The sequence below is a fragment of the Pipistrellus hanaki genome, assembly GCF_964339955.1.
Source record: "Pipistrellus hanaki genome assembly, chromosome: 16".
Classification (NCBI taxonomy): Eukaryota; Metazoa; Chordata; class Mammalia; order Chiroptera; family Vespertilionidae; genus Pipistrellus; species Pipistrellus hanaki.
Window position 1 is genome coordinate 30,257,172 of NC_140518.1, and position 9,521 is coordinate 30,266,692.

Sequence of the window (9,521 nt, forward strand, 5' to 3'; positions counted from 1 at the left end):
CTGGGATGGCCGGACTCTCATCTCTGCAGCAACCCGGAGTCTCTCTGTGGCCAGTGGCATGAGAGCCTTGGTTCACAGATGGGAGTTTCTCAGAGTCTCATCCAGCTCCCTCCTGCTGCCGTGGAGGGAAAATAGATGTCTATTGTCACTCTCCTGCCCAATAAAAAAGAGGGCTGATGTGTGAATAGAGGATCCCAGAAAGGATTGCGTCCTGGGTTCCCCCCTGGTCCGGGCCTTCCTTCACTACTCCTGGAGCTGGGGGTTCGAGGGCGGCGGGCAGGCGCCGATGGGAGGGGGCTGCAGCATGAGGAGAACATGGCCGTCCCCCGGGGACAGGGGATCCTGACAGGACATGCCAGACATCCCGCAGAGTGAGGCGTGTCAGGGGGTGGCCCGCCCCCAACCCAGCCCCCCAGGCTGGCATTCCTCATTTACGAAGCGCGTCATAAATCACAGAGACCCCACGAGGCCCCAGGCCAGGCCCCTCCACCATGGGAATGGGCCAGCCCCGGGATGGTGGGACGGGGCCAGCGGCTCACCCACAGCGCAGGGCTCCCTCAGGAGCAGCCCAGCCGCACGGTGCGAGGACCCTCTGCCGCCGCTCTCTCTAGGCCTGGCTGGGTACCCTCGTGCAGCCGTGGCTGGGGAAGGGGGCTGTGCTTTTCAGGGACACACGCCCCATCCGCTGTTATCAGCTCACCCCCTTCATACTGCTGCCCGCCCTCCACGTCTCCCTCGGTCCTGCTCAGAGAGGGTCGTGTGTGGACTAAGGTCACACAGCAGTCTCAGGGGATAAAGACGGAGCTGGCCCTGCCTTCTCCGGGCAGGAAGTAGACAAAAGCTGGCCTGAGGGTTGAGGGGTCAGCTGTGGTGGGGGCCCTGGCAGAGCTTAGGGGGGCCCTGGCAGAACTTGGGGGCCAGGCCTCCCCCAGGTGCTCAGAACCACCCTCCTCAGCAGGCGGGAGGGCGGACGGGAGGCAGGCGGCACCTGTGAGCCCAATAATCATTGTCATTAGCTGGCAATAAAGCGGCCCGGACCGGCCAGCCTTTGATGGAAGGGCCTGTCAGCCTGGGTCAGGCTTGTGTGAGCAGCCCAGCATCTCGGCCTTCCTGCACACACTCCCTGGGCTGTGGCAGGTGGATGAGGCAGTGCTAGGACCAGGGTCTGCATCTTCCCTGCCTGGGCACCCGCACCCCTTCGCTCACGGCTTCCAGAAAAGTTGAGGTACTTTGGGGCCCCCTACCAGCTGAATCTGGGCAGTGCTGTGACTCGGGCACTGCTGGGGTAGTGAGCACCTTGCTGCTGAAGGGGGTCGAGGAGGCCAGAAACCACCCGAGGACAGTCCGCCTGAGGCGGCTGTGTATTCCTAGCACAGGGCCCAGCACTGCGGTTATTGTACAAATCAGCAAATGTACCAGAAGCATCGGGGGCTTCTTGCTCCTGGAGGAGAGTTGGACATGCTGCCCTCAGAGCCCCTTTCCAGACTGCTGTGTGTGGAGTGCTGTGTGGCCTTGAGACAATGCCTTGGCCTCTCTGGGCCAATGTCATCTTAGGCTCGGCATAGGTCCAGACTTCTGAGCCAATTCCTACTGTTTTCCCCTGCCCCTGTTCCTCCCGCTTGCCTCCCGCTCCTCCTGCTGGCCAGCCCTAGCCCCAGAGGCAACTGGCAGCCAGAGTGCCCAGGGAAAAGATGTCAAGCCAAGTTTTCCGTGAGAAGCCTGGCAGGTAGAAAAGGGGCATTTGTTATGAGATGGAAAAGGTGGGAGCAGGCTAGTGATTCCATCCTCTAGGTTCATGCTGATTTGAGCTTAGGTGAGGGGCAGCTCTGGGGGTTATAGCCCCAGAGGAGGCCCCTCGGAACTCAGGCCATGACTTCCCTGTCTCTCCAAAGTCCCTGAGGAGAGGCTGCTTCTTGGAGAGGAAGGGGTGAGCTGGCAGAGGGAGGGGTGAGCTGTGCAGAGGGAGGGGTGAGCTGGGCAGGAGAGAGTTCTGGGTGAGGGGTGGGGTAGGAATGGACTGTTCGAGGTTCTGGTGGGAGCCAGCTGAGGAGGGTGCCCCCTACAGCCTTCATCCAAGACTGGGCTCCATTAGTCAAGATCAGCAGAGTGCTGAGGCTTTACTGGGGCAGGGAGTCTGAGGGCCTCCAAAAACCCTGGATCAGCCTCAGGGAGGGGAGCAGGGAGGCGAGGGGACAGGGAGGTCAGGGAAGGGAATAGAGCAGCCTGAATGGAAAGGCTGTGACAGGTCCAGCTGGTGTGTTTCAGTGGTTGAGTGTTGACCTATGAACCGGGGGTCACGGTTCAATTCCTGGTCAGGGCACATGCCTAAGTTGAGGGCTCGATCTCCAGTTGGGGGCATGCAGGAAGCAGCTGATAAATGATTCTCTCTCATCGTTGATGTTTTTCTCTCTCTCCCTCTCCCTTCCTCTGAAGTCAATCAATAAAAATACATATTTTTTAAAGATTGTGACAGGGAAGAGTTGCTCTTAAGGGTGGGAGACCCACAGACATGTATATTCAGAGCTATGGATTCTTGGGTACATGTCTGTACTCACAGACACAAGCACAGACAATAGATGCTGCATATACACAGGGACACTCATGTGTGTAGTTATTCACAGGCATTCACAGCCCTTCAAACACCCAGTCATTCACACACACACACACACACACACACACACACATACACACAGAATTGGCACGACGGACATGCCCAGCATCACATTATTATAACTCCACAATTTAGCTGCAGCTGCACACCCATGGTGACACATGTGGGCATGAGAACAGACATGTAAGTACACACAGTGGACACACATACACTGGCATTGCTCCTCCCAGTAGCAGGAGAGATTAAGACAAGACAGGAGAAGCCTGCCCTCCCCACCCAGCAGGTCTCTAGCTATGTCCCTCCCCACCTGCCCCCCGCCCTCCAAGCTCTGAGCTTGGAAACTCCCTGGATTTCCCAGAGGGTCAGCCAACCAGAACAGGCTCAGACCTCCCAAACCAGGGCCCCTGACACACACCCTCCACAGCTCTGGCCAGCACACTATCATCCACAGCCAAGGAGCTGCCTGGTCTCCCCCTAGAAGCCCGTCCTGATTAATCCCAGATCTCTCCAAGCCTTCTTCTTTTTTTCCTAATGTTTTTATTGATTTAAGAGAGGAAGGGAGAGAAATAGAAGAACAGAAACATCAATAATGAAAAAGAATCGTCGATCAGCTGCCTCTTGTATACCCCTACCGGGGATCGAGCCCGCAATCCAGGCATGTGCCCTGACCAGGAATCAAACCGTGACCTTCTGGTTCATTGGTTGATGCTCAACCACTGAGCCGCACTGGCTGGGCTCCAAGTCTTTTTTACCTGAGGTCCTGAGGCTCGTGGCAGCTGTGCTTAGGCCCAGAGCCTCCACAGATGTTCCTAAGTGTCTTCCATGCCCATGGAGGGAGATGGAAGGCCTGGGAAGTAGCAGGCCCGTCTTGGAGACCCACTTAGGGAGACAAGTCTGGTTCACAAGTCTTGGAGACCCACTTAGGGAGACAAGTCTGAGCAGAAGTGGACAGAATATGGCCAGTCCTGATATGGGCTACAGGGAGGGGCCTCCACCAGAACACTGGGGCTCCCAAGAGTGGGCACATGCTCTTCCTTCTCCCTGAGTCTTGCCTCAGAGTGGAGTATGGCACACATTGGCCCCAGGGATTTCCTTCCCTAGTCAGGGCTGCTACTGGCTCAAAGTCACCCAGCCCAGGGCAGAGCCCAGCAGTAGAGAGCGAACCTGTTCTAGACCTTCAGGCTCCAGAAAGACAGATCTCCCTCGGCCCCAGTCTGTTTCACTAGCCCTAGCTACAGCCCATCCAGGCCAGAGGTCAGCTCAGTGACAGATGCAGGCCCTGAAATTAGGGTGCAGGAGTGTGTGGTGACCAGATCGTCCTGCTTTTGGTAGGACGGTCCCAAGTTCCAACAATTTTTCCCCGCATCCCGTGGCGTTTTAAAAAAGTCCTGATTGGGCCGGGACCGGTTTGGCTCAATGGATAGAGCGTCAGCTTGGGGACTGAAGGGTCCCGGGTTCGATTCCGGTCAAGGGCATGTACCTTGGTTGCGGGCAGATCCCCAGTGGGGCGTGTGCAAGAGGCAGCTGATCGATGACTCTCTCTCATCGATGTTTCTAACTCTCTATCTCTCTCCCTTCCTCTCTGTACAAAATCAATAAAATATATTTAAAAAAAAAAAAAAAAAAAAGTCCTGATTGGGAGATCTGGGGGAAATAAGAGATCAACCGAAGGACTTGTATACATGCATATAAGTACAACCAATGGACACAAAACTCTGGGGAGGGTGGGTATGTATGGGGGGGGGGGGCAATGGTAAAATATGTACACAGATAATAATTTAATAAAAAAATAAAATTTTTAAAAAAAGTCCTGATTTTTGGAAAGAATCTTTCCAATCTTTCCAAAAATCAGGACTTTTTTAAAACGCCACAGGACGTGGGAAAATTTGCTAGAAATCAGCACTGTCCCGCCAAAAGCGGGACAATCTGGTCACCTTATTCCAAGCCGCCAGATTGAAGTCCTTTCCAAGGGGAGCAGACCCAACTTTACAGCAGCTAGAGGTAAAGTGAGGCACCATGAAGGACTTTCTGGGTCCGGGAGAGACTGCTGAGGCGCTGGTGTGAGGCGAGAAGGAGAGGATGGTCCTGCTTCGGGGCAGAGAACGAGGAGAAGGACCTCACCGACGCCCTTCCGTTCCCCAATTCTCTGGAATTCCTGAGGCTCCTGCTCCGACGCCCGGGCTGCCTGCAATGAGGAAGCAGTGCTTCCCAGAGGAAAGAGGGAGCCAGGGTCCACACCCATTCCCCAGGCAGAGGTGGAGCCTCTCTCAGAAGAGAGAGAAGTTCATCTCACCCATCAGAAGCTGAGTTTCACTGTGAGAAGACAAAACCACAATCTGTCCCATCATCCCATCACAACCTTTCTGGGACCCTTGGGCCCGGAATTAATTTGCAATTCCTTGATTTTTTTAATAAAGTTGCAAGTTCTTTTCACTTGCTCATGGGCCATTTGCGTTTTATCGGTAAACTGGTTATTCATATCCTTTGGCCATTATTCTCTGAGGTTGTCTCTCTCTTTACTTCTTCAGAAGAGCTCTTTATATATTATAGTCAAATTATATAATCCTCGATGGCTTCTGGATTTGAGGTCATGCTTTAAAAATGCCATTTCCACTCCATAATTATTAAAATCTTTCTTATAGCCGAAACCGGTGTGGCTCAGTGGATAGATTGTCAGCCTGCGAAATGAAGGGTCCCGGGTTCGATTCAGGTCAAGGGCATGTACCTTGGTTGTGGGCACATCCCCAGTAGGGGGTGTGTAAGAGGCAGCTGATCGATGATTCTCTCTATTTGATGTTTCCAACTCTCTATCCCTCTCTCTTCCTCTCTGTAAAAAAATCAATACAATATATATATTTTTTAAATAAAATAAATAAAATCTTTCTCATATTTTTTTCAATTTATTTGTATGGTTTTCATTTTATATTATATCTTGAGTCCATCTGGATCTCTTTTTATGTATAGTGAGAAGTAAGACTTAAGTTTATTTTTTCAAGTGGAAAGCCCATTATCCCAAGTCCATTTAATGAAGAATTTTTGTCTTCTTGCTACTTTAAAACACTATATTATAATATACTCAATTCTCGCAAATACCCAAGTTTAATCTGAACTATCTCCCACTAATTTATTTGCTAATTTGCACCAAATCACACCGTTTTAATTGCAGAAGGAATATTGAACATCTATAAATCTGGCAAGACAAGTTTCCCCTGTTAGTCTTCTTTTTAAAAAGTTCTAAGCTAGTCTCATGTATGTGCTCTTCCCCAAATTTTAGAGTCAACTTGTAAAGTTGGGGGAGGGAGATTAGACTTTTTTTTTTAAATCATTGTTCATTGAAGAGAGAGAAAGAGAGAGAAGAGAGAAAGAGAGAGAGAGAGAGAGAGAGAGAGAGAGAGAGAGAGAGAGAGGGAACTATTTTTTAAAATATATTTTATTGATTTTTCACAGAGAAGAAGGGAGAGGAATAGAGAACTAGAAACATTGATGAGAGAGATACATCGACCAGCTGCCTCCTGCACACCCCGCACCGGGGATGTGCCCGCAACCAATGTACATGCCCTTGACCGGAATCAAACCTGGGACCCTTCGGTCCGCAGGCCGATGCTCTATCCACTGAGCCAAACCGGTTTCGGCGAGAGAGAGAACTATTGATGTGAGAGAGAAACATTGATCAGTTGCCTCTTGTACGCACCCCAACCAGGGATTAAACCCACAATCTAGGTGTGTGCCCTGAACCGGAATAGAACCCACAACCTTTCAGTGTTCGGGACGATGTTCCAACCAACTGAGCCACACTGACCAGGGCAGGATTAGTCTTTTGATTCAAATTATATTCAGTTTATAGATTATTTAAGGCAGAGTTGACATCTTTACAATATTATCCTGAGTTTTTCAATTCAAGAACATGATATTCCTTTATATTTTTTTAGGTCTTATTTTGTGTCTGTCAGTAAAGTTCTATTGTTTTCCTCTTGTAGATTTTACACATTTCTTATTAAGTTTATTCCTGGGTATTTTGTAATATTGTTGCTACTGTGAATTTCATGTTATATCTTCTTATATTTTCCAACTAGTTGTCTTAGTTGTATAGAAATGGTTTTGATTTTTCTATACTTAACATACATTCTGATTCTGCTACCTTACTAATTTCTCTCACTAGTTCTAATAGTTTTTCAGTTGATTCTCTTAGGTTTCCTAAGTAAACAATGACATCACTGGTCATTCTTGAAGATTTTGCCTCTGTCCTTCTCATATTTATGTCCTTTATTTCTTTTTCTTATCTTATTGCAATGTTAGGGCCTTCAGAATAATGTTGATTGATAGCAATGAGAGCAGCCTCCAATTGATAACTTCCATGGTTCTCCGTGCCCAGATTATCCATATGGAATTACCCAGGAGTCCAGAAGAAACAATTAGCCCTATGCATATCAGAAAGGAGCAAGTAGCAAACACACTCGTAGGTCCTGACAGCTGCTCTGTCACTGTAAAATTTCATCAATGATTAGGTTAAGGGAGCAGGGTTTTGATTGCTGCTGTGAGACCCAGGGAAAGGTGGATTGAGTCAGGGCCGCTGTTCTAGCCCCAGAACACGATGTCTATACCCAAGTGGGCAAACCACCACCTCCTCATGTCCCACCCAGCACCACGGGACTTGGTGAAGAGAAAGAGGGTATGCATTTATTTATTGAGCATCTATTATATACCAGGCATTGTGCTAGGAACCTTAAATATAATCTTAATCCTCACAACTCAATGGGCGAATAATATTATTCCCTGTTAACAGACGAGGAGATGGAGGCTCAGAGTGATACGTATGGAAGATGACGCAGCTCACCATCACTCACAGATGGGTGCATTGCTCTCTGCCTCAGCACCCTCTTTTCTTTTCTTTTCTTTTTTTTCTTTTTTTTTAATATATATTTTATTGATTTTCTTACAGAGAGGAAGGGAGAGAGATAGAGAGCTAGAAACGTCGATACGAGAGAAACATCGACCAGCTGCCTCTTGCACACCCTCTACCGGGGATGTGCCCGCAACCAATGTACATGCCCTTGGCCGGAATCGAACCCGGGACCTTTCAGTCCGCAGACCGACGCTCTACCGCTGAGCCAAACCGGTTTCGGTGTGCACCCTCTTTTCTGAAATGCATATTTGCTGCCTAGACAAAGAAGTCTCCAAAAGTTTCAGTCTACTCCTCACGGGCACCAAAAGATCACCACCCCCATCCTAGCCAAGGCTGGCATGACACCCTCCTTGGAATGAGCCAGAGTAAGAGGGGAGGAGCGGCCTGTCCACACCCTCAGGCCAGAAGCCAAATCCCAGATCTTGCTGGGCAGGAGATCTACCACTAGGTCCCTGGAGCCTTTAGCCCCAGGAAGACATAAAAGTGGGCTTAGAAGACAAGAAGGGGAAGGAGAGGAGGGAAAGAAGGGACAGGGACAGGAAACAGGTGGGACAGAGATAATGAAAAGGGAAGCAGTGAGGAAGTGGTGGGGACAGGGTCTGGGCAGAAGCAGGGAAGGTTGCCTGACAGGGAGCCAGGGGCAGGCCCCAGGGCTGAGTCCAGGCAGGAGCAGTGGGCCAGTTCCAGGGCTCACCGGGCTCTCTACTCTCGAGGTGGACTGTGGGGGCCAGGACAGAGGCCACAATCACATGGGTTTCTGTTTCCATTCTCTAGACCCAAGGTCGGCAAACTGCGGCTCCCGAGCCACATGCTGCTCTTTGGCCCCAGAGTGTGGCTTTTCCACAAAATATCACGGCCTGGGTGAGTCTATGTTGAAGAAGTGGTGTTAGAAGAAGTTTAAGTTTAAAAAATTGGCTCTCCAAAGAAATTTCAATTGTCCTGTTGATTCTTGGCTCTGTTGACCAATGAGTTTGCCGACCACTGGGCTAGACCATAAAGAGTGGCTGTGGGTCGTGACACAGAACCCAGGGCCCCATCTTCACCCACTCAGTGACACAGATATGCACACAGGGAAGGACTGCTGACCCAGAGCACAGATATGTGCATGGACACAGAGGACACACAAGAGGACCCGGACATGGCCCGGATACAGGAACGCGGCTCCCCACACAGACACAGGGGAAAGACCTAGGTGCAGATGCACACCAACCAGGAGATGAACATGCAGACACACAGAGAGCCACACGTGCCCGCAGACACACTCAGGGAGTCACGACACATGTACACATGGGTGCACACACCCACACCCACACACACAAGGAGACACCCCGAAGGTGTCAGAGGGATCCTAGAGAGACAGAGAGATGGCCAGGCCCCGTGGACAGAGCATTCTCAGCACATCTGTGCTTGTGCCTGGCCCCTGAAGAAGCCACAATTGCCACTCGTCCACACTCAGAGACCCCTGGGCCACCACCCAGAGCTGCGCCCCAGAACCTTCTCACTGATTCCATGAACATACATGTGGTGGCCCGGCTTTCCTGACACATGTGTGCATGTCCCAACAGGCCAGTGCCCCACCTCCGGGGGCCGACATCCCCCGTTCTCGAGTGCAGGTGGGGGCCAGGGGCCAACCCCCTCCCTGGCAGGCCACAGGCCGTGCCTGCTGGCAGAGACAGGGGGCCTGGCTGGCTCAGGAGGAGGGAGGGGCTGGGGGGGCCAGGGCGCGGCTGGGGCGGGCACAAGAGCCCGTACCTGTCAAACGAGAGCCAAGGAGCAAACTAGCTTCTTAGTCACCTTGCTCTTCTCCCCGTTTTGGCAGCAGCCCCTCGGGGCAAGGGGAAGCTGATATCATAATTATTGGCTCACCCAGCAGCTGCCTCCCCTCACCTGATGTCAGCGCAGACCCGGGGCGGCCGAGCTGACGGACTGACAGACGGACCGAGCTCTTGGCCCCCCAGCCTCAGGCCCCCACGCCGACCTGCTTCATTGAGCAGGTAAGAGGAGACC